The sequence below is a fragment of the Schistocerca americana genome, chromosome X, assembly GCF_021461395.2.
Source record: "Schistocerca americana isolate TAMUIC-IGC-003095 chromosome X, iqSchAmer2.1, whole genome shotgun sequence".
NCBI classification, from domain to species: Eukaryota; Metazoa; Arthropoda; class Insecta; order Orthoptera; family Acrididae; genus Schistocerca; species Schistocerca americana.
This window is the reverse complement of record NC_060130.1, coordinates 606,591,337-606,618,503: the sequence shown is the minus strand read 5'-3', so window position 1 is coordinate 606,618,503 and position 27,167 is coordinate 606,591,337. Positions and strand designations below refer to the sequence as shown.

General features: G+C 39.1%; 1 protein-coding gene across 1 annotated transcript in view; it reads right to left on the bottom strand.

Moving 5' to 3' along the window:
• Nucleotides 1-24,991: 24,991 nt before the first annotated feature.
• The window catches only part of LOC124554771 (alpha-soluble NSF attachment protein), a 65,645-nt gene continuing 63,469 nt past the window's right edge, over nt 24,992-27,167 (bottom strand). Inside the window, exons 6-7 of the transcript XR_006968442.1 lie at nt 26,820-26,970; nt 24,992-25,081 (exon numbers count right to left, since the gene is read on the bottom strand). The gene's annotated coding sequence lies outside the window, so the exon portion shown is untranslated. The remainder of the gene's footprint in view (nt 25,082-26,819; nt 26,971-27,167) is intronic.

Sequence of the window (27,167 nt, the reverse complement as noted above, 5' to 3'; positions counted from 1 at the left end):
TGGCTCACACTACAGACAGAAAATTTAGAAATGGAAGTCTAATACCAAAGAGAGACCAAAGTGCCAAAAAGGATGAAAGAGAAATGCAAAGGGAAATAAAACCACAAGTAATACAGGAAACCATGTGAACAGTCAGGTCGACGTAAATAAGAACTGTAGTACCTCCCGCCGCGGAAGTCGAACACGTGCAGAACAAATGGACGTGGTCAGCCCATAGAGGGCTCCGCATCCACAGCGGCTATTCCGCGCAGCGGCTATTCTGCACAGCAGCTCTCGCGCAGCGAGCGCGCCACCGCTACGCCACGTGCAGACAGCAGCCAATAGCCGCTCCCTCCGGTTTTGTATATATGGACCCGCTCTGCCCTAGTCCAGTCAGTCTGGTACTCGCTCTGGATTGCGTTTCTATCTCAGCGGTACTGCGTTCTGGTCGTTGCTCGTTGTTGACATTTGCCTGGCTCTGGTTCCAAGTGGATATACTGTTGGTGTTTGGTGTTGTGGTTTCTACAAGCCTCCGCTGTTTATCTCTTCCTTGTTGTGTCGGTCATAGTCGGTCATGGTCGGTTGTTGTCGGCTGTCATTGGTCTGTCGCCGACTCGTCCTTGTGTTTACCTGGTGGTGAGTGCTTCCCCGCCTGGCGGCTCCGATCCGCAGCCCAAGGCGTTCCCACTGTTGGTTTTGGTTACTACAAGAACACTGAAAGGTGGGGAGAGGTGGGGAGGGGGGGGGGGCGGTGGCACGCAGCCCAGGAAGGAAGAATGCGCTGCAATAGCTTAGGGCCCCGTGAGCGCTACAGACAAACTCACGAAAGAACTGAGAGCCCCTGGGGATGTCAGAATGTTCCTCATCCTTCCATCGTGCAGCATCTCTGTAAGAGATATATCCTTGTGGGGAGAGCCTCTGTAAGATGTGAGAAACATTATCAAGTCATCCTCTGATGCATAATCAGAAGTGAGACTTTTCATTTGGACCTCAGATGTCTGAATGGAAGGTCCTGCAACCCCGTTTGACTCCAGATGAAACAGCGCTCTGTGAAAGTGCCACATCCCACGAGTTGTGCAGAAACACTCAAATTATTGACTTGTGAACTTTGTGGCAACAGCCATAATAATAGCCACTGGGGGACCCTCCACAGACAAAATCTGTTTCAGAGTACGGACTGTTTGGAGTGCCCTTGTATTGCACATCTTGATGACATACCGATAGCTTGTGTAATAAGTATTATCCAATTAGCCTCCAGGAAAATTCTGGCGTCATCAAGGTGGAGCTGACTCCCAGATTCCAAGCCAGGGAAAGCACGATTTTGGGGTACCGCTTGGTACTTGGCACAGAGTTGCCTTGAACACATTCGACATTCCCATCCTGGATTTGTTTGGCTGAACCCTGAACTATGAATCCAATCTGCTGAAAAAGATCCAGTTCCATGATGGTGGCAGCTGTTTGTGACTGTCACCAACAGTGGTACCAGTACCTGTTTGTGTTCATACCTAGTAGCCACAATAAAATGACCTTTGATTTGGATTGGCTGATCAGTACAACTCTTTAGAGTGCCTTGAAATTTGGAAAAGTGTGGAGACTCAAGAAAATCATACATACCACTGTTTATGAATTTGTATTGTATATTTTGGCCACTGAGCCCAACATCCACTAAAACAGCGCTGTCACCTAGAAAAAGAATAACACAAACACTATTTTCAAAGCCACCCTCCTTGTGTTCAGCATCACATGTGCAGTTACGGCACTAGACAGTGCGACACTGTTTCTGTAAACAAACCTCTGCCTTAGCTCCCTCTTTATGACAGTATAAGCATTTCATGTTTTTGTAACATTATATCTATTTATCATATGTAACAAAGCATTGAGGAAAAGATTTATCTTTAGAGGACTGATTTCCAATTAATTTAGACTTACACCCATTTGATGGGGCATGAATACCCCCAGGATTTCCATGGGTGTTACCATTCCATTTACCCCTGTGATTGACAGATTTGTCACCATTATTAAAGTCCCTCTTAAAAATCATGGTTTCTCCATGATCAAGAGCTCACACTGTTTGATTTTTTTGTTCAGAAGCTTGAATAACAGATAAACAGTCTTCCAATGAGGGATTATTTACACGACTAAGATCATTACACAGTCCTGAGTCTGGTGCATGAATGGTAAGCATGTACCTGACTGCTATATCAGCTTAAAAAACATTACAGTCCTGACTTTCTCACTTGAATTTACAGTCTCAGATGAGACACAAGAACATGGCTACCCATTTCTTAAAAGATTGTCCATTTTTCTAATATGCCCTATTGAAGTTATGCCATGGAGCCACCACTAGAATATTACATTAAAAATATTCAGTTGCAGCATTGAATAATAAGAACAAATCTTTGGCAATTCACCCACTGTCTTGTGTGCTGTGAATTGTTTCTCCAGCCTGGCTAAGCAGCTGGGCGAAGTTTCTTTTGTTGGGTCAAATGGGTGGAATGCCACTGGTGTTTGACTGACACCCTGTTGCCATTGCTCCTGTTCGTCTAATCTTTGTAACAGCTTTTCCTGGCTAGTACCAATGGACTACAAGAAGTTCAAGATTTGAATTGTGAGATCAAGTTGCTGTACCATTTGGAATGAACTGAAGACATATTAATGTGCTCAGCCAAATATAATGTGATGAGATGGGGCACAAAAGAATGTTCCAACAAGAAAAATAGCAGAAAAGTTCCTGAGTGCATGAAATATAATAATATTGAGCACCACTATGACTACTGACTTTCTTGACATCAACACTCTTTAGTCAGCAAACATAAAATAATACTCTGTACCACGTACCCTTGATGGTTTGAAATATGTCATTGATACAATCTGTGTTGATTGCCACTGAGGGACATCATCTTCAATTGCTGCAGGTAACTGCCCTTCCTTGTTACAAATACTATTTCGACTGAAAGTGTTGTCTACATTTGAAATGCTAAATGACTGCGCCACTGATGTTAGTGTTCCTATTTGTTTTTGTGCTACTGCAGTGATTTGGTTCTGGAACAACACTACCAAATTAGTACAGTGTAACTGAAAACTCATTCACTGCAACACACACAACCATTACATCCAGTTCCTGCTAAATACTAACAAGGATCTGTCCTGGCAGAGACTAAGTCCAATACACAATATAGTCATATTCCCAAAGTAAACAACATCCAGAGATACCAGCATCGCTGAGTGACTGTTACAAAGGTGGCTGCTATCCTCGAGGACTGTTTACGATAGATTCCTGATTCCAGAATGGCTGCTGCCCGATAGCACTCACACTAGATGCGAATCACATACAAACTCTATTATGAACTGGCATTAAATCTTGGGGACATGAGTTAAATAGCTGCACATATAGATAGATACTGGGAATCCATGGTATTGGCTGTGGCTCTAAAGTGATAACACATGTCCTTTGCGTTGGTTTCTCAGATGGTGTCATGTCATCCCTCTACCCAAATGGAACACATGAAAAGGAGTGGAAAGTAGCAGGACCACTGCTTATGGCCACTGCAGAAGATCTGTGAACTAATCAGTACACTGGCTTCATCTTGATGTAGTTTTAGCCTGCACACCACCATGGAGGAAGGGTGGAGTACCCAGCAGAGCCAGTGGTTTGTCCGATAGAGAAGTTAGTGTGAAGGCTTTAGGATTAACAGATCCAACCATGAGTGATTTGCTGAAAATTTCCAAAGATCACAAAGTAACAGCTTCAGTGCAAGCTATCTTTGACATACTACTGGTGTCAATTTTCTTTGTACTGTAGTCACTGTAGTATTATGTGATCAACTGATGACAACCAATCAACGTCATAAATGAATTTGTTCAGCACTTGTTTTTCAAATGTTCTGGCAAGGTGGGATTCAGCAGTCAGAGCAGTAGTTAGTGATCCACTGCAATCACGATAGGTAGGTGCACCCAAACAGAAGTTTTTTGTATGTCATTGTCATGTTCCAAAGCAGGCGCAAGCTCAAACGAAATTTTCCACCACATCATTGTCTAAGAGTCCAGGAAAGTTAGTGTAATCAAATCATGTCCAGATTCTGACCCAACACATAGACATTTTTTTTTCCCATTCTGTGACGTCACCTGTTTTGCATTTTTCAAACTGAGGTATCTAGTGAATGTTTGCCTTGGCCAGCGGATGACAACGGCTGGCAGTGAGATACATTCTATCTCAAGACTGCCAAGAGCAGCAGCATACAGGCTGCAGAAGCTCATGCTGTAACAAGAAATTAATGAAGTGATGGCAGAATACCAGCTGAGAACAGGCGCAGCTGTATATATTATTAACAGACTCGTACTGGTGCATCAGCTTACGACAGATGCCGTGGCTTCAGCGCATGGCTGTGACATACAATGGAAAGTCGATCCCACTGCAAGGTCAAATCATAGTCCACGCTAAGCATAAAAATGTAGCTAGGCAATTAACACTATTAGTAGTGAACTCTGGATGACAACAAACATTTTTGGCTTTGATGCTTTTGAGCATTTTGGTTTCCAAATTCAAGACGAAGTGAATCTAATTACAACCACAATTCCATTCAAAGAACTTGATATTTTATGTATGCAATATAAGCAGTTATTTGAACCTGCTGTAGGTTGTGCAACAGGGTTTCAAGCCCATGTACAAGGGCCACTCCAAAAGAAATGCACACTTTTTTTTTTTTAATTTATCTTTTATTCTACATGTTTGAAAGTTTTACAGTGTTTAGATACATCCTTTAGGAACAATATTTTCATTTCTCCACGTAATTTCCATCCCTCTCAACTGCATTATGCCATCTTGGAACCAGCACCTGTATGCCTGCACGGTAAAATTTTGGACCAACCTGTTGGAGCCACTGTTTGGCAGCGTGCACAAGGGAGTCATCATCTTCAATCCTTGTTCCACGAAGAGTGTCTTTCAGTTTCCCAAAGAAATGATAGTCACATGGAGCCAGGTCAGGATTATACAGCAGGTGGTTTCAGTGCTGTCCATCCGAGTTTTGTGATCGCTTCCATCATTTTTAGACTGACATGTAGCTGTGCATTGTCATGCAACAGCAAAACATCCTGCTTTTGCTGATATGGTCGAACATGACTCAGTCGAGCTTGAATTTTCTTCAATGTCGTCACATATACATCAGAATTAGTGGTTGCACTTGGCATGTGTCCACAAGCAAGAGTCTTTCGGAATCGAAAAACACCGTAGCCACAACTTTTCCAGCAGAAGGTATGGTTTTGATTTTTTTTTTCTTGGGTGAATTTGCATGATGCCACTCCATTGATTGCCTCTTCGTCTTTGGTGAAAAATGATGGAGCCATGTTTCATCACCTGTCACAATTCTTCCAAGAAATTCATCTCCATCATTCTCGCACTGTTCCAAAATTTCACTGCATACCGTTTTTCTTGTTTCTTTGTGAGCCACTGTCAACATCCTGAGAACCCACCTGGCACAAACCTTTCTTAACGCCAACACTTTCAGTATTCTGCAAACACTTCCTTCCCCTATCCCAACGTAGCGTGACAATTCATTCACTATGATGTGTCTGTCATCAGTCACCAATTCGTTAATTCTTTGCACATTGTCTGGAGTGTGTGCAGTACGAGGCCTGCCACTGCGAGGACAATCCTCAATATTGCCGTGCCCGCTTTCATCACGTAACCTGCTTGCCCACCGATTAATTGTATTGCAATCGACAGCAGCATCTCCATACACCTTTTTCAACCTCTTGTGGATGTTTCCCTCTGTCTCGTTTTCACAGCACAGGAAGTCTGTGGCAACACGTTGCTTCTGATGAACGTTAAGTGTAGCAGCCATCTTGAAGACATGCTGTGACGGCGCCACCCACGAGAACAGGTTGAACTAAAATTGAAAACAAGTGGGAAGGATGTATATACACACTGTAAAACTTTCACACACACAGAATGAAAACTGTATTTTTACAAAAATAGTGTGCATTTCTTTTGGAGTGACCCTCATATCTGTAAAGCAACCTGCAATGCCTAAGTTTTGTAGAGCATGCCCATGTGTGATTGGGTTTAAGTATAACAAGATGATTTATAAAGTATGGGAACAATATCCCCAATATCATCTACTCAGTGGCCCATGCTATTAGTAAAGATGCCAAATGAATCACTTAGAATACTGTTATGTGACAGTTTTAAGTCTGTCATTAATGCTCAAGCTAACACAGATTTGTGTAAAATTCTTTGTTGAAATGTGTAATGTGTTTTATTCATCTCATAATGTACATAATTTCAGAACATTTGTCTGAAGTACAGGAGACATGTCAAGGTTACAATTTGCTAATTTAAAATTTTGTCACACTTACAATAATACTTTGCCGAAAGTTTACTTACTTAAAATATGTCAAACTTACAGTATTTTAATCTACTGTAACTCTCATAAATTTTTATTCCATTTTAGGGATCCAGCTCAAAGTATCACTTCGTCCTTCTTGAAATCTTCCAGAGTATTATCATCATTTAATTAGAAAATCATGTAACTTGCTTTTTAAACTCTTTACCTTCATATTCATTATGTCACAACCTTTTATTGTGTTGTGAATTTTCATGGCTACATACCGAGGAGTCTGAGCATGCAGTTTTAAGTGATGGGAGGTGAGCATAAAGTTTTCTTTATGTCTTGTGTTGCATGAGTGTTCAAAATGATTTTTTTTAATAGATCAGCTCTGCAGCATAGGAAAAGCTGTATAAAGAGGGAACAGTTAATATTTTTAGGTCTTTCAATAATGTTCAACATAATGCCCTCGACCATGCAGACATGTTGTGAATGATTCTTTTTTGCAACTTTAAAATTCGTGTAATGCTTCCCAAGATTCGCCAAAAAATTATGCCATATTGAATAACTGATTCAAAGTAGCTATAATATGCTATTTTCCTGGTTGCCCTATCAGTGGCACAGGCTAAAATTTCCATTGCAAATGCAAGGCTGTTTAATTTATTTGCTAGATATTCTACATGAGAATTCCAGCTCAAAGTTCTGTCTAAGTTTGGTCCCAGGAACCTGACTGAGTCAAGTTCTTCCAGTTTTTGATTGTTGTGAGTGATACAGATTTCTTCAGTTGTTGCCTGTTTGGTTTTAAAACTCATCATATGAGTTTTTTAAATGTTTAGCCTTAAGCCATTTGACTGAACCATGTTTCCAGGTTACTTAAAGTATTCATGACACACTGTGGTATATTGTCAGAGTTTTTGTTTTCAATTATGACAAAAGCATCATCTGCAAACAAAGCTAAACGAGTATTTATATTGAGAGGCAAGTCATTTACATAAACAGGAATAAAATGGTTCCAAGGATTGAGCCTTGAGGAACACCTTGTCTCACAGTTTTCCACTCAGAGAAATAATTTGCTCCATTTTCTGTGATTACTACCCTTTGTTTCATCTCCAAGAAATATGACTCAAACCATTTAAAAGCAATATCACTTATTCCATACCCGTTGAATTTGAAAAGCATCAGGGCACGGATTACAGAGTTGAATGTTTTTGTAAGATAACAGAATATTCCTGTAACCTTAGCTTTTCTATCTAGTGAAGAAGTAATTTTTTCAATAAACTCATTTATCACATCTACTGTGTTTTTGACTTGTAGGAAGCCAAATCGGTTTTGTGAAATGATATCATTCTGCATGATGAAGCTTTGTATCTGTAAAGTAGCAATTTTTTCAAATATTTTGGATATGGCAAGGAGTAAAGAGATGGAGCGATAATTTCCCATATGATATTTTTAACCTTTTTTAAACAATGATTTTACTTCTGCATATTTCAGGAGATCAGGGAAGTAACCTTCTTCAAAGGATTTGTTTATTATGAGAGAGAGAGAGAGAGAGAGAGAGAGAGAGAGAGAGAGAGAGAGAGAGGAGCAGCTATTATGTTGTAAACTTTTTTAATTATTTTGGTGCGTATCCCATCCCAGACAGCAGAGTTTTTGTCTTTTAAGGAGAGTATGACATTTTCAACAAATTTTGCTGAGACTGTCTTGAATGTTTTAAGACATTCAGTGGCATTGTCTTTTAATCCAAAACTATTTATTTTCTGCTCATTATTTGCTATGTCTAAATCAGATTTTGCTACATTTATGAAGTACTCATTGAAGCACTCAGATATTTGAGCTGAATTTACAACTGATTTTTCCTTAAGTTTGCCTTTTGACATGTCTTCTTTGTGATTTTGGATACCTAAATCAGACTTAACTACAGATCATACTGCCCTTGTTTTATTTTTCTGCCCTAGAATGAATTTGTTATTTGCCATTTGTTTTGCAGCTTTCACAACTTTTGAAAAAATAGTTTTATAGTTTCTAACATATTTTACAAAATCAGGATCTCTGCTGTATTTCAGCTGATTGTGTAGCTTCCTTTTCTCTCACTGGATATTTTTATCCCTGATGTGATCCATCTTATCTTACTTGATGTTTTGTTGCAATATGGTCTTGATGGGAAATTTTAATTAAATACTTCAAGAAAACTGTTTAAGAATATACTACAGTTTTCATTTGTTGAATCACCATCCCCGAAACACCACTTAACTTTACTTAGTTTCTCATAGAATATTTGAATATTTGTTTTATTGAAACTTCTTTTGATAAAAATTTTCCTTATATTATGTTCATCAGTTTTTGGCAGTGAGGGAAACAAGGCTGAGTGATCAGTCCCAAATCTAGACAGAATTTATATACATTATCAAAGTAGTAATTTGTTACAATTTTGTCGATGCATGTTGCTGAGTGAATATTTTCTCTGGTGAACTCCAAAAAATTTATTTTAAAACCAGACTTTTTACTTGAATCAATAAATTTTGTTGACTCTCTGTTGTCATTTGCAGTGTTTATATTAAAATCTGTTGCTATTACAATTTTTTTCTTCTCTTCTTTCTTTAGTTTATCTAGCAAGCACTGGAATTTAGAGAAGAATGGTGTGACTAAAGCCCTTTTGGAATTCTATAAATTGAAATGATTAATATATTACGGTCTTTAAGCTCCACACAACAACTTTCAAATATGCAATCTTCATTTAAACAATTAAAATCTCTTTTCACTTCATAGCTTATGGAAGATTCCAGGAGTATGCAGCAACCTCCATGAGATTTTTTTCTCCATGCAATAGCCACTTGCAACATCGAAATTTTCAATTTTATTTAAAATATTTATTGTATTAGAGCTAAGCCAATGTTCATTTAAACAAATAATTTTTATGTTTTTACATTCTGAGAGAAGAATTTGTAACTCATCGAGTTTGTAGCTTAGGCTCCTGGAAGATTTAGTATTTAAGCCATTTATATAACAGTGCATCAAATAAGAATTTTCACTTGTTTTAATGGTATTAAGCACACACTTTCATTGACACTCTTCAACAGTTTTTTTTTTTTTTTTTTTTTCAACAGGCATTTTTCTTTTATATCCCCCCCCCCCCAAGTAAACATTAATTTCCCTTAGTTTTAATGATTTTACAAACATCCGTAAACATTTTGCTTAAGGTCATCGATCGTAGTCTGTTTGGATGCAGTCCATCCTTGGCCAAAAGCTTATTTGAGTATATAAATATAGCACCTAGTCTCTCAAAATTAATTCTGCAGTTAATTCAATTGATATAACTGTTACTCACTGACCTCCTGTTTACGATTTCACTTATCACTATTCTGGAAGCGGGGTAAATTTTTCTAGCAGATCGGATTATATTTTTTGATTCGTTAATAATTACCTCTTTGCTGTATCCTCAGAGGGAATTTGTCCCAACATGGATGAAAACGGATTTGTAATTTTTGTTCACTTCTTTTTTGATGTTTTCTCTTGAATTTGTATTGTTTTTAAAATAGGTACTAAGCTGATGGGACCTAATTCCTGGGTGCACTTCAGCTTCACAGGTTGGTACTATAACATTCTTCAACATATCGCCAATTATGAGAAATTCCTTTTCAGCTACACTTTTATTACTTGACGTCTTTTGTTCTCGAACTTTTCACTTGTCCATTTATATGTAGTGTTTATGCCTATTGAGTCTGCACTTTGTTTTAATTCACGTGACGTCAAGCACTCGTCTTGCAGGGAGCTCATATCTGCATCCCTCCACAAATGGCGTACTTCATTGTTTGCATCGATCATTTTTTGGGAGTTGTTTGGGTCACAGTTTTCTTCATGAATGAGATCCACATATTCATTTCTAGGTATCAATACTTCTGAGGGATTGTTAGCAAAATTGGCTGGGGGCTTTATTTTCCTAAAAAAATTTGCTGATGTCTACTTTCAATTACGTGGAGATGATTGAACTATTTTTAGTAATTGATACACCATTTGGCATGAAATGTTATAACAAATTATCATTTGGGGTTGCAAGTGCTCCCACAGTTTTTCAGAGGCACCTCGAGTAACTCATCCAATGTATCCCCAATTGTGCCAGTTATTCTAATGACTTGCTAATTAGCAGTGCCACATGAAAGCAGTACATGCAAAACTTACAGATGATGTTTGAGTGGCTTCAAGCCAATGGTTTGTGTTACTGGCTTGACAAGTGTAGTTCCCTTGAGCCAAGTGTAAAATACCTAGGACATATACAGCATGCAGAAAAACAAAATGATCAAAACTGTAGGGCAGAAAGACGACATCAAACAAAAGAATTTGAGCATAGGAACTACATGTTGCAGCTGAACGTTTACGGTGCTACATCGGTGTGAAAACAGTCGTCAGTTTGAACAGTTGTGATGGCATACTTATGTTGGTTAAGTGGTGGCAAGTCTGTGTAGAAGAGCATATTCATTTTTCATTTACTTTGACTTTTTTTGGACATACTGAAATATGGAACATGGACATGTGATTGTTTTCTTTCCAAAGAAATGCTGTATAGTACGTCAGCTAAGTATGAAACACGTGTGTGATACTTTTAAGTTTTCCTTGTTCTCATCATGGGACTTGGTTAGTGCAAACATTTTGTTTATGTATACATTTTCTGTGAATTATATTTCATTTGGAGTAAAGCTGTCCATATGTCAAATTTCAATTATGTTCCTGTAGTGCCGAAATATACAACTTCGACCCCTAGTTCCTATACTCAAATTCCTTTGTTTGATTCCTTCTTTCTGCCCTACACTTTTGGCCAAATTGTTTTTCCACAACCTGTATAGAGTACAGAAGGAATTATGCCCACAAAGAATCGTGAATGAAGTCAGTAACTTACCAGCTCCCAAGAACCTCAAAGAACTGCAGTTATTCTTGGACAAAGTTAATTACTATGCCAAATTCATTTCCAATGTACATAAATTTCCTACCTGATTAATCAATTCCATAAAAAATGAGTTAAATTCATGTAATTGGAGGCATTCCATACAGCACAGTCCATTGCATTTGAATTTAAAACATTAAATGCGACACAGAAAACGTACACGCATATAGAGAAAGACATGTTGGCTATCATATATGACATCAAGAAGTTTCATATACACCTCTGCAGTAGAGTGTTTCATCTGATCATTGATCCCTGGCCCCTCATTTTGCTATTCATTTCCCCTTTAAACTTCCCTATAAGACAGCACAGTGGCTGCAACAGTGGGAATGGTTCCTTAGTAATTATAGCTATGAGATCCATTTCAGGCCTGCCATGCAATACTCAAACATGGGTCCTCTTTGTTACTTGGTATGCAGCTCAGATACAAAGTTTGACAGGCACAAAGCAAACTGTTTTGACTTGTACTCCAATCAGCAACAGGCCCTTGATGAATCCCCAATTACAGCACATAAAGTAGCAGTAGGAACAGTTCATGAACCACTATACACCTGTTTGAGGCCATAGACCTAACACGGCAAACCTAATTTTTGTTATGAGAGTAATTCGATGCAACTGATGGTGTCATATTATTAGCCACAACAATCTGTGTCCTCTTCATCATATTTGCTACAGAGGGGGCACCATCCACCTTGGTTTTTGCCTATTCATGGCATCTGTGTTTCAGAGTTCTTGTTATCATAACAGCACTGAGCACCTGACCACCATGTCATTTCATCCAGCCTCTAATTCTGAGAATGAGTTGACTGTCAGGACCTTCAAAATGCAAGTCAGCAAGATAATGGCAGCCAACTCCAGGGAAGCAATCACCAAGTTCCTTGCAACATACTGGTCCATCCCTTTGACTGGATGTAGTCCAGCTGAAATTTTACACGTGTAGACCCAGTGCTCTCTTTGACCTGCTGTGCCCGACTGAGCAAACACACTGAACATGCACATAGCCTTATTACCACATGAGCTCCCATACCTGGGCTCATTTTCCACCAGAATCCCAGGCAGACACAAAGCTCCACTGACAGCTATAGGGAGCACCAAATGTTTGAGGTTGCAGCTGGATAGGAGCAAATAGCCAGACATCAAATTCAGTGCCAGCCACAACCAGAGCGAGAAATAATGCCTCCTTTCTGCCCCCCTTCCGCAGCCAACTGGGTGTGACTCATGCAACTAGGTGTGAGACAAGCCTGACTAATAGACTGTCTGCCATTGCTACAACCTCTGACTTTGTTTTAGGTGCCCTCAGGGGGGTCAACAATGACACCAATTCCACAGACCCACACACTAAACTATCGGTGGAAGTTGAACATATCCAGACTGAGGTGCACATGGAAGCTGAACCATTGTTACAATCTGGACCATTACCAGCACCCACTCCCCCGCAGGAAAAACCAAACAGCATCCCAGAAACTGTTGATTGGCCAGGAATTCCAAAGACAGTACCAAAATCCAACCCATCTGAACATGATGAGGTAATGCCACAGGAGATTTCAACAGAAATTACAGCACCATTCTCTCTCCATCCTCAATGAAGTCAGTACAGACCAAGCCATTTCTGGTAATATATGCCAATTAAGGGGGGATGGGTCTAGTACCCAACACTGATACAGATTTCCCAACCATCCTGAGTACCAATTTGGAGGAATAGTCAGAGATACTCGGGCATCTTGGTAGCAAGGAGGGTGTCACCACCACACACACAGCCTCTGGTTTGAAGAGGGTAGCTTTGGCTGAAACTGGTTAGTACAATTAATTAATAAATTGTTTTGCAATTTGGACTGGCTGTTTCTGTTATTCTGTCATTTCACTATGACATCAAAAATTATTAGCTTATTGCCTAGTCAGACATTTGGAAGATTTAAGAAGTTTGTTTTGCTAATAATTCAGTCTATCAACAATTTCCATCTTCAGAATCCAGTATACTAAATAACGACAGTCATCACTGACTACCAAATAATTACCTGATTACTAAAGTTTTGTGGTCCATTAATGTATTTACAGTAAAATAAATATTTCCTGGTTTTCTGTGGAATCTTACTGCAAATATGTAGCAATTTATGGATTTAAGAAATTTCTGTGGGCAGGGAAAATAATAAATCATAATATGAAAAGTAGCAAACAATGTCTTGCAGTAAATGTTATTCCAAGATATGCAAGAGTTAACATTAATGTTAATTCACCTGCAGCCACATTTGTTCAACAGAGGAGCAGTTAAGCAAACTTCGGTAAGCACATTATTTACAAGAATATTTAAATAGGGAAAGTAGGGATTGCATTTACTCTTTAGTAGTCAACTATCATCTTTGACTTCTTCAAAGCAAAAGCAAATCAAAACTCTGCACTGATCACCATGTCATCCTCTTCCAATGACATCATTTGGATGTGATATGAAGGGGCATGAGATCAACAAACCACTCTCCTAGTCATTGTCACATTTCTTGACCTCTCTTTCAAGTAGGTCCTCAACTGGCATCACGAGGCTGAGTCCACCCCATTCTGGTCCTCCCACCAAGGACAAATCCCTGACAGTAACGGGAATAACCCAGGTTCTCTGTGTAATACTGATCACAAAGTTATGGAGGTGTACTTGATTTTTGTCAGTGGTGCTCAATTTCATAGATATTAAGATATATAAAATTCAGGACTTCAAAGAGATAAGCATCTTAAGAAAATTAATTCCTTGATTAGTAGTGATAATAAAAGCACAGGTTGAGGCGTGGCACCATATAACGGTCCTGCCTTGGAGGCGGTTAAGTGGGAGATGTGTCTCGGAGCTGGATAGTGACAGATGGTGATGCAAGACTCGACATGTACGTAGTCTCTGTGTCAGCCGATAGAGGACGATACTGGATAGGGGGACTGTGATTTTAGTTTCGATTGTGCCCACTAGAGTGCACTAAAGTAACAGAATGTTTTTCATAAACTGTTCTAGTATTTTAATAAAGTGTTGTTATGTCTTTTTGTGTATGGTTACAATTTTCCTGAGAATTAAAAAACATCCTGTGGTGACAAAGGTCTACAGACAAGACATATTATTGCCATATTACACTGATAAGCAAAATTTCCTAATACAACAAAGTACTCTTACTCTTTATAATGGTACAGGCTTGGCATGTCACAAAATCTGCATAATGCTAAGCAACTGCACTGGTCCAACACTGCTCAATCTCTGCATCATGTTTGTCAATGGACAGCTGTCAAGAACATTTCCAAAGACAAACAAACATGAGAACATACACTATTAGCAGGTCCCTAATACTAATTCCTTGTGAAAAAATGGGATAGATGAAATGAGAGCTCCAACTCTCATTGTATAAATGTTCTGCAGATAAGGATTTGATCATCAATCTGAACTGTCCCCAGCAATGCAACATGTACTAGTCTGGTTAGATAATAGAGGAGAAATTAGATTACTTGCTGAGTTGTAAAATTCAACATGATTTACACATATGAATTGAACAAATCATAGTACTCAAATGCTAAATTTCAAAGGATGGTTTCCATTAATTTAATTTTTTTGTCCATTCTTCACTAAACAATGCAAAAAGCAAGATTAAATACAAGGAGATGAAGAGGCAGTTGTTTGACCTCAGTCTTGGTAGAAGTACACAGGATAACAGAGTAATAATTATTAACTTACACATATCTTAAAGTTAAATTTCGCATGCAGAAAAGTTATGTGAACCTCTCTCTCTCTCTCTCTCTCTCTCTCTCTCTCTCTCTCTCTCTCTCTCTCTAGAAATCAGATAATAAGGTGGACTGTGTAGCAATAAAAGAAAATAACAGTTTATTCAAAAGAAAATAACAGTTTATTCTTCAGCTTCAATTTGCAAAGTTGAAAACAAGGTTGGAATATTTATAAGAAATTGTCCTGCACTATTAAGCAGAATCATGTTGCATTTAATGTACAAGCTCACTGCAGGAAGCATTATATGTAACCAGAACGACAGGCGTTAAAATCCTTTCAGTTTTTAAAATTTGTAACTTTTCTTAAAGAAAAGATAAATCATGAGTTACACATGATCTGTATCAATAGTTCTTACACAGACAAGTAGTTCTTTCTTTCTTTCCATGCTGTTTTAGAAGTAAATTCTTATTCTTTCTGCGTGCATTATGACAAAAATCACAATGATTGTATTATAATATTACAGAACATTTTAATAGTTATAGTACCAGCATAAGATATCTGTAAAATATCCTGAGTTTGTAATGTCTCAATTGTAGTAGATACAACAGGCAAATGGAATCATATTCACCAGCAAGAGACAAGCTATCATAAACACTAAACTGCATAGTGTTAAACTGACTAGACTACTACAGGCTGATGCACACAACTTGCTTGTCATTTTTCTGCTGTGTTCGCTGGCTATGCCTGTAACTAGCACACTGCATAAAATCTGTTACACAATTGCGATACATATCTATACGAGCATTGGAGGGGAGGGGGGCGGCAGGTAGGTAGGTAGGTAGGTAGGTAGGTAGGTAGGTAGGTAGATAGAGAGAGAGAGACAGAGAGAGAGAGAGAGAGAGAGAGAGAGAGAGAGACAAAATCCGAGATCTCCCAGCAAGCTGTCAGGTACTGGGCCACTAATCACATCACAAGCATAGATTTTTGTCAGCACTTTTTGTAGCTCTATCTGAACAGATATGAGAAAATTCAATTTTTGTGGTCATTCTGCAATTGAAAATATGGCAGAGATGCATCCGACCATATAAACTAAGAAATCTCTTGATAAAGAAGCCAGACTTTGTATGTTGAGCAAACACTATTGAGTGACTGAAATATGGTGTGTATAAATGATGAAGTTGTTCTTTCACTTTTTTGTATTTTACACTATGTTGAATATTTGCAAAAGGAAAAACACAATTTTAATTTGTCACAAAGACCACAATACAAAGAAGTCTAAAGATTTTATTTGTGATGAAGATGAGTCTTTGAGATTTATTTGTAAGGTGTAACATGTTGAGCATATTTGTGCATCGATTCAAATGGTAACAAAGTACAGGGCAAGGATGGTGAACTACTGATACTTTGCCAATTGGTACACTCCACATGTCACTAAAAGTGCTAAAAGGTGTTTCAGTACAGTGAGAAAAATTGTAACTGACAAAAGACATGGACTTCAGTTCAGTTCTGTGGATGCACTGATGGACACAAATAACTACCTAACAACTAGGTGAAATGCCACTGTGTTGTGAGCTGTGGGGCATGCAGTGTGGTGCAGTGGTTAGCATTGCTGGAAGGCATGCTGCAAGTCACCATTTCAAACCTGAGCACCAGCAGTTATTTTTTATTTAGTATTTATCATTATTGGAAGGTTCTTGAAAGATCTTATGTTTGTAATGTGAGTATATCCTGGAATATTTTATGTTTTATGAATACTAATTTCTGGTTTATCCTACGTTCATACAAATTGCTTCACTCGCTGTCCAAGAGTTCAGTTCTCTTCTGGCAGTGTGTTGGTGTCAGTAGTAAGTGTGCTTTCAGCGCTAAGTGTTATATTTCATTGATAAGCCAGGCTTTGGATTTGGATTTGATTCTGATTATGATGTTATACTGTTTGGTGGAGACAATAGATATTTCAAAACATATACATCACTGTGGCTCCAATTGAGTAATGTAAAAGCCATCACCTGCATGTAAAAGCACCAGAATATAAACAGTACACCACTCTTAAGATTTATACACTCAGGCAACCAATGGATTCCAAAACAGCAGTAAGTCAGCTGTACATCAGGCACCCATAAGTATTTTCCAGAGATGGTGGTCAGGATCTGATGAAATCGCTGAAAGGATTTGACCAAATCACAAAATACAACAGGAGGAATGACATGATATTTTTGGAAATTGTGACTTACTTGGAGGGTACAGCCCAGCATTGGTTCGAGAACAACAAAGAGAAGCTCAGTAGGTGAGAGAACACCTAGCTCCTACCTAAACTAAGGAAAACTTTTGGCAACAATCAGCAGCAAGTCCACTTAGCAGACAAACAATTGAGGAACACTGACTAATGTCACGGTGAAATGAGACACTCATACATACTGAATGTTTTGGCTCTATATCACATCCTGAATATGACAGAAGGTGACAAAATCTCACACTTGATGAAAGAAATCATAGAAGATATGTATGAAGCTCTTCTGGTAAAGGATGTCACTACAAAAAAGGAATTTATCAAATGATGCCAGAAAATTGAGCAAATGCAACAGAAAAGTGTTGGACAAAAGAAGTATGACTGACTGCCGAAATTTGTCCCTATAACAACTTTAGAACTACCATGGGCTTTGTTTCAGCGTAAAAGTCAAGTTCCAGCACGGCGGTCAGGAATGGCAGAGCAGAGAGGGCTGTGAAGACAATGTCAGCCAATAGTATGCTGACCGACCCCCCTCTAGGACGACACCGAGGCAGCAGCAGCCTCTAGGCAAAGAGAACATAAGTGCTGCACTGCCTGGCTATGGCCCAGTTGAATACTAGCCGTTCTACGAGCTCTACAGCAGTGACTTAATAACTGTATCCCTCCTCTTGTATTATGAGTTGTATATACTGAAGAGAATTCTTATTTGTCTATCACCATTTGCTTGCGACTCATCTTCACAAATCCTCGATGTTAAGTGTTGTCATTTAATTTTCTGAAATAAAACAATTTGCTTGAACTGTTGTCTAGCAATCTGAGAAAGCAGATTTCCTAGGCGCCCTATATTACACAAGTGGCCAGGACACAACAAACTTGCCTCTCTCATAGCCCAAATAGTAAACGAAGAGGTACAATAGTGTATGGCCGCCTGAAATGTCAAACCATGCACCAAGAGATAGCAGTCATGAATGTCAATCCCATACTACAGGAGGTAGTAGCAAATGTCAGAGACAGGTGTATTGATCTTTGGCATCAACCTCCACCACAGTTAAACATGCCATGAAGAATGGACTCTGCCAACTTGGACTTATACTGACTAACTACGAAACAACCACCCAGCATAGGACCAACACAGGTACAACCAACTCCTACATCAAGAATAACACCTAGTGGAAAAACAGACACTTGGATGCAGGAGAACAACACACCAGTATGTTTTCACTGTGAACGTCCTAAGCATGTGCTCTACTCCAGAGAGAGAAGACGACTGTATCACGACTATTGCACCACAAAAGTCAACCATCATAATAGTTCTACCACTGCCACTCAACTGCAGACAATTGTAGTCAACCTGTAGGACAAAGCAGATCACTGCACCCTCAATGAGGTTGTTCCTCAACACACACTAGCCATTCCCCTGTCTCCCTAAAGAGGCACTAGCTGCTCACCCAGTCACTGAAGTTAGGAAAACTACATGAGGAGACCATCTATAGAGGTGTGGCCACTACAGATGAAAATTCTCCATGGATGACAGTCACCAAGACATCACAAAATCTCACTGATGGCCAACCTGTCTGGACACTAATCAATTCGGTGGATTCTTTTTCTGTTAGGTCAAATGCTTGTTGACGTCAGCTAAAGACTGTGTTCTGCGATACAAAAATGATTGTGCTGAATACTGCAAATGGGAAATTTGCTTATCTGACATGAACATGTATAACAAGAATAACTGTCAATGACAGAATATAGCCCTTCAAGTTTGTTGTCTTAGTATAATGTAGTCATAATGTACTCAAATGGGACTCTTTGGAAGCATCACAAGAAGCCATAGACTGCGAAGATCAGAGCTTCAGACTGATATAGTTATTCCAACTAGCACACACAACGCAGATTGCACTGGGAGGCTGCTTGCCATTGAAGACGTTGTTATCTAGCCATCATCAATGAGATAAGGGTCAGTCATTATTTGAGATGCTCAGTTACACTGTGAAGATTTTGTTGAGTGCAAAAAGCTGCTGAGGCTTACAAAAGAAATTTAGACACCCGTGATTATAATAAGTTCTGTAGGTGGGCAAGGAGAACTTTAGTTTACTAATTTTCATGAGCAGCCAAAACTCCATCCCTAAAGGTATGTGCATATGGACAACTGAACCAGTCCAGGAAGTGTTGCTTAGGGCCATGGATAAAGAATTGTGCTCTACTATTGATGCAAGGGAGCAAGCTACAATTGAATTGTCAATAGGTTCTGGACTGACGAAGAAACATCAACATATTACAGTCATTCTGTGTCAATTTTCAGAAGCTCTCAAATCCAGAGTGGAGAAAGGACAGATCAAGCAAGCAATGTTAAAGCACCAGACTAACATCATCCACTAATTAGCAGTGCTCATATAGAGTGTCGCCGGCTGAACAACAGTCAATGCAGGAGGAAGTGGAGAAGATACTGCAAGATGACAGCTTTGAATCTTTAGAGTGTCCTTGGCTCTCTCCTGTGGTCCTAGGGGAGAAGAAGGATTGCACATGGCATTTCTGAGTCAACTACTGATGAGTCAACCAAATTAGGAAGAAAGATTTCTATCCATTGTCAAACGTAGATAACACCCTAGAAAATTATAAAGGAGCAAACTATTTCTCAACTATGGTCATGTAGGGAGGCTACTGGGAAACTGACGTAGATGAGTCTGACTGGGAAATGACTGCCTTCATGACTCCTGTTCCCCTCTGTGAGTTTAAAGTTATGCCGTTTGGACTGTGCAATTTTCCAGACAGCTTCAACTGAATGATGGACAATGTGTCTCTGCACTCTGGCTGACACAATCATTTTTTTTAAGATGTTTGAAAAATGTGTAAAGCCACTTGAGAAGCATGTTAACGTGTGTTCAGACTGCAGGCTTTCACCTAAATGTGAAAAAGTGCCCCTTTGCTGCTCAAGAAATAAAAATCTTGGATCATCTAGTGAATGGCAATGTAGTCCACCCCAGTCCAGAGAAAATAAGGGAATTACACATTTTCCAACGCCTCCACACATTTGTGATGTGAGAAGTTTTCTTGGAATATGTTCATACTACCAGCAGTTCATAAAGAACTTCTGCACCACGGCACATCCTTTCAAAGAATTCCTGCAAGGACAGGCCAAATGTTCCTGGAAGAAAGTGCAGGGAAGGTCTTTCTTTGCCCTTAGAGATGCCCTCCCACCCTAGCATTGTACAACAAGAATGATGAGACAGAACTGCACACTGGTGCTAGAGGTGATGGGATAGGTACAACTCTAGAGCAAATTTAGAAAAGCACCGAAAAAGTGATAGCTTATGCCTCCAGAGTATTCTCCAAATCTGAGAGGCGCTATCCTACAACTGAGAATAAGTGCCTTGCAGTTTTTTGGGCCAACACAGTACATACAGTTCCACACAGTAAATGGAATGACACCATTAATAAAAATAGACTTCGATCAGAAATGGGTAGCTAAGGTAGAACATTCAAAATTTCTAGGTGTACGCATTGATGAGGGGCTGAATTGGAAAAAAACACACTGAAGATCTGCTGAAACGTTTGAGTTCAGCTACTTATGCTATGAGGGTCATTGCTAATTTTTGAGATATACATCTCAGTAAATTATCTTACCACGCCTATTTTCATTCTCTGCTTTTGTATGGCATCATATTCAGAGGTAACTCCACATTGAGTAAAAGAGTGTTCATTGCACAAAAGTGTGTAATCAGAATAATTGCAAGAGCTCATCCAAGATCATCCTGCAGACACTTATTTAGAGAGCTAGAGTGCTTCACTGTAGCCTCACAATATATATATTCACTTATGAAATTTGTTATTAACAATCCGAACAAATTCAAAAGTAATAGCAGTGTATATGGCTACAACACTAGGAGAAAGGATGATCTTCACTACTCAAGGTTAAATCTAACTTTGGCTCAGAAGGGGGTAAATGATGCTGTCACAGAAGTGTTTGGTCACTTACCTAATAGCATCAAAAGTCTGACAGATAGCCATATAGCATTTAAAAGGAAATTAAAAGAATTTCTTAATGGCAACTCCTTCTACTCATTAGATGAATTTTTGGATATAGTAAGTGGGTAATTTCCGCAATCCCCACAAAAAAATTAAAAATATTCAGTGTCATGTAATATTTTGTGTAATGTAATATCTTGTATAGACACTTTTATTAACCTGACACATTCCACATCATTAGGAAGTGTCGTACTCATGATCTATGGAACAAGTACTAATCTATTCTAATCTAATCAACAAGTTTCAACCATATTTATTCAGAACACCATTCACTGTTGTGATGGATCACAATTCGCTATGGTGGTTGACTAGCTTAAAGGATCCATCAGGTCTAATGGTGAGATGAGCACCAAGGCTTCAGGGGTATGAGATCACAATGGTATACAAAAGAGGATACAAATGCAAGGACACTGTCTGTCTTTCAACAAATCTTTTGGCAGAACACAGCAGTATGGATGAAATCTCTGTCATTACTGCATTAAATAACATTGCTAATGAACAGAGCAAAGATACAGCACTGCTGTAAACCATATAAATCTTGAAGGAGGAGGAACAAACTAAAGAAGAAGTCTAATTAATAAATGGAACATTGTGTAAGAGGAACTAGCATTCAATGAGGTGGAAATCGTCACAAATTATACCAGCTCATCTGCAGCCAGCTATTCTAAACTATTTCCATGACACTCCAGCATCTGGTCACATGGAATTCATGAAGGCTGTAAACAGAATAATATGCAGGCATCGCTGACCAGGTCTCTTCTGATCCATTAGACACTGTGAGCCAATGTGATGAATTCCAATGACAGTAGCACATGCCACAGTTACCACCAGAACATTTGATAACAATTCCATCTGAAGCAGTGCCATTCCATCAGATGTGAATCAACCTCTTTGGGAGATTCCCAGAGCCAATAAATGGAGTCCATGGATAACAATCTGCAATGACAGCCTCACCTGCTAGACTCTAAATCTGTGTCAAGAGATGATGCCCCAGAAATTGCGAAGTTCCTTGCAGAAAACGTCATTTTCAAGTATGAAGCACCCAGTGGGAAGATCTCTGATCATATAAAAGTTTTCCAGCGAAGATTAAAATGCGCGTCATTTACGACGGCGGCTGAGTTTAGGTTCGTTCTGCACATCTGGCATCACAAAACACAGTCAGCCAATGAACAGAGAACGACGTTGCCAGAGCTCGACTGCAGTGCAGAGCATGGATGAGTGTCGTCAGTTTTAGAAACGTTCAGTCATAAATAAAGTAATTGAACAAAAGCAATGTCTTGATAGCAGACTTTCTTTTATAGAAAGTTTGGAAAAAGCATTTTTTATACCAATTGCTTCATATTCTGTTAATTAATTAAACCAAACAAGCAATAAGCCTCCTAATTCAGGTGATACCAAGGAAAGGTGTTTGTATCATTCTCACTAACCGCTTTTTCGCAATAAAGAACAGCGGTAATTATTTCTTTCCTATTGTACTTCGACGAAACGTGAGTAATTCATAGTCATATCAACAGTGTTTGTCGGTATTTTGCGTGCTCTTTTAAAGTCCTTCGAATGGTTCATTGATTGACAAGATGTGTTAGCGTAATGATTAAAGTGATTTGCTGGAAAGCGAATGGTTCCGAGTTCAAACCTTGTTCAGTGCTTAATATTCTCTTTATTTAAAAACAATATCGAAGTGTCTTATTTCATGAATTTTATTCGTTTGAATGCAATTTTTTGAAATTTCTAGTGGCAACTAAAATCGACCATACGCAAAGTATACACTATGGACTTTTACCTCTGCAAACTCTTCAAAATTTCATGCAATTGTTTACTAAAACTAATGCTGCACAATAACTGTGTTGAACATCGAAACAAAATTAAGTCATTTATGGGTGGAAGGTATCAGTCAAGAAGATGTGTAAAAATCAAATTATTGGGCCAAATAGTTTTTGTGAAATCGAATGATAAAGTGTGTCAAAGAAGTTGAAACACCATGTGTCTGCACAGGCAAGCAGTGCAGTGATGACAAAATCGTGCACAGCGCGGAATGCGGGGAGCACGTCTCTGTAGCAGCGAAAGGGTTAATGCGGCCATGGTGGATTTACTTCATAAACTGCACGCTCCCCCCCCAATCGTAAGTTTGCGAACTATACTACGGCGCTGCTTCTCTTGGTGCGTGCAACTGGCAACGCAGCAATCTCCCGCGTCTGGGCAGGCATGCGTGAACCACCAAGATAAAAGAATTGAACTACAGTATTAGAGGTAATTTCATATTTCAACATCACACACAGGATCATAACTGCCTACCACTCATAGACAAATGGCCTTACAGAATGCTTTAATAAGACAATGGAAAGATGTTCTTAATGTGTGTTGATGTAGAACAGAAACAATGAGATATAATACTGCCTGTTATAACATTTGCATACAACAGAGTGAAGCAAGTCACTACAAGAGTCACTCTGTTCTTTGTGCTCGATGGTCATAAGACTGACATGACCATGGATATGCTGTCTGTGTTTCAGTGGGACGATACTTGAGATGACTGTGTGAAACACCTCATCACCAGAATCACAGAACGAAGGCAGCTGGGCTCCATACGGATACCAGATACCCAGAAGAAAGACTGAGAGCACTGCAATGGCAAGCACCAGCCAGTGAGATACAGCTTGGGAGTGGAAAACTAACTACTGGAAAAGTTACTAAAGCAGTACTTCATGCTGTATCATACCCTTCGTCACTTGTCAGATTTCACATATGAAAAAAAAAAATAATAATAATAATAATGAACCTTTGTCAAGAATACAAAATCACACAGAAGTTGTCCATGCACTCCGTAAGAATCCCTACTACAGTCCAGAGTTGCTGATTAACAATGGAAAGTTCCAGGAAACTGAAGACCCATTCTGTGATCATGAAGCTTAAACAGGAAGGGCTATCTCTGATACTGATCACAGTTGCTGATTAACAATGGGAAGTTCAGGGAAACTCAAGACCCATTTAGTGGTCATGAAGTGTTGACAGAAAGAGCTATCCTTGATCCTGACCACAGTGAAGAGGATGCAACAAGACAACCTGAATATAAGGATCCGTAAGTGTCACTGTACACAGGACGACTGACAAGATCCAGATCCAGGATGCTGTAGTTGGCTTTGATAAGAGCTTCTCAAACAGTAGGCTGCTGTTTCTCCACAAGAGGGAGCAATGTCGTAAGATGTGGTGCATACAGTGTAGCATAATGGTTAGCATTACTGGTAGGCATGCTGTGAGTCACTAGTTCAAACCCGACCACAGTCAATTATTTGTTACTTAACATTTATCATTTCTGGGAGGTTCTTAAAAAGTTGTATGTTTGTATCGTGTGTATATTTTGCAGTGTACAATGTTTGTATAAATACCAGCATTCTGGAATATTTGATGTACATATAAATAGTTGTAATATCCATCCAGGAGTTCACTTCTGTCCTGATTTTACATCGGTGTCAGTAATAAACATGATTTCAATTCTAAGTGGTGTACTTCACTAATAATGCTGCCTTCGTATTTGGCTTGCTTCTGTTTACAATCCGACAGTATATTCCCAATTGATCATATCAACTGATTACTTATTAAGAAATTTAAGATGCTTTACTTTATTGTTAGAAATATCAGAGGCAAAAGTGCAATGATTCATGATGTGAATATGACACCAATGAATACTAATGTTTTTCTCTGTTTTACACAAATTTATTATTTACAAACAAACGAAATAGTACCTGTACATAAATTTTGTACATTGTCAATGCCCTTAAATTGCACAATTAAGCTGTGAACCCTCAAATCTCCTTTGTAGTTTGCTCCCATCCAACTTGCTCTCATTTGTTCAATTCAAAATGACAATTTAGGCTGGCAAAGTCCAAAGTATCTTCGGAGCCATTCAACACCTCCTGTAACAAGACTTTCAACTGAGTGCATTTTACCATTAACAAAGCTGATGATCAGGAGATCACATGTGTATTAAACATTTTAGTGGGATCCTTTATTGTAAAACAAGTATTAACCATGATTTTTTTTCTTTTTGTTCCTAAAATAAACAATGACATTATGATGCAAAATTTCGGTAGCATAGACTCACAGCAAAAAAAAATGCGACACCAAGATGGAGTTGTGTGACATAAACAAAAGTTGGTACACATGTTTCTACATCTGAAAGACAATGTATATTCAAATTTCACATTAGTCGCATAAAAGTGGCGTTAGCAGTGCCACTATGAGGAAGCAAATCAACTTTGCTTAAAATACACACTGTAATGGTCATGAGTGTCAGTTACCTTTGAGACTGGAAGTAGTGAGTTTCAATAATGCCTTTAAGGTGAAAAAGGTGCCACTGAGTTTGAACGAGGTTGTGGAATAGAGCTACAAGAAGCTTAATATTCCTTCTGCGGTACTGGAGAAAGACTTTGCATGAATCACTGTACATTATTGCTGGTAGCAGTGGTCACAAGAATGTACGGTTGCAAGAAGACCAGGCTCTGGATGGCCACATTGCACCATAATGTTTGGCGTATACCTCTGGCACATCATACTGCATCTGCAGCACCAAATTGAGCAACAGCTGGCACAAGAGCACCACAACGAACTGTTACAAATTGGTTACTTCAAGGACAGCTCCGAACCAGAGGCCCTGTAGTATGCATTCCATTGACCCCAAACCACCACCATTTGCAATTTCAGTGGTGTCCTGCAAGAGCTCAATGGAGGCAGGGTGGAGGTCTGTTGTTTTCCAATGAAAGTTGGTTCTTCCTTGGTGCCGGTGATAGCTGTGTGTCGGTTAGGAGGTGGTCAGTTAAAGCTCTGCAACCAACCTATCTGCATGCTAAATACACTGGACCTACACCTTGAGTTATCATCTGGGATGTGATTTTGTATGACAGCAGGAGCACTCTCATGGTTATCCCCTGTCCCCTGAATGCAAATTTCATCGTCAGCTTGACGATTTGACCTGCTGCCATTCATGAACAGCATTCCAGGGGGTGTTTTCCAACAGGTAACACTTGCCCACATACCGCTGTTGTAACCCAACATACTCTAAAGGATGTTGACATGTTGCCTTGGCCTGCTTGATCACCTGATCTGTCCCCAATCGAGCACATATGGGACCTCATTAGACAACAACTCCAACGTCATCCACAAACAGCACTAACCATCCCTGTATTGACCAACCACATGCAACACCCATGGACCTCCATCCAACAAACTGATAACTGCCACCTGTAAAACACAATGCATGCACATTTGCATGCTTGCACTCAACATTCTGGTAGTTACACCAGTTACTAATATGTCAGCATTTCACATTTGCAATGGCTTATCTTGTGCTTACATTAACCTGTGATCTTGCAATGTTAATCACTTACATATGTTACCTAGACAAATGTATTCCCAAAATTTCATTACTCTAAATTAATTATTTTTGGTGTTGCAATTTTTTTCCACCACCGTATATTGTGTACTGGGAGTTGATGGAATGAACTATGACTGAATAGGGCTATTGCTTGTAGGCTAAACATATGACATGGCACAAATGTTTTTGGACCTAAAGTCAATGAGCTGTAACTTAGAACAAGTGACTGGAATTATGCATGTCTTGGATTGCATTTTTGAGGCATTAAAATGAATACTCACATGTAAATGAATTAATATCTTGGTGCATTGAAGGAAAAAGCTTCAAATAAGCTCTTGCCAGAACACAAAATTTACAGGGTTTACTTTCCCAGATTCTCCTAACAGCACCTCAAAATGGAATACTCAGCTGCTGCTACAAACTCTCCAAAAGCTGTAAAAAAATTACAAGATACTTAGCAGGTAAAAAGGAACAAAAAAATGAACTTGACTAACAACACAGCCATGACAAAATTGAGGATGTGAAAGAATCTCAGTATCCTACACCGACCAATGTCAATGAAGCACTGACAAGAACTGAAAAACTTAGGCTCAAGCAAAGTTCAGTCAATAACATCAGCACATAGGCCA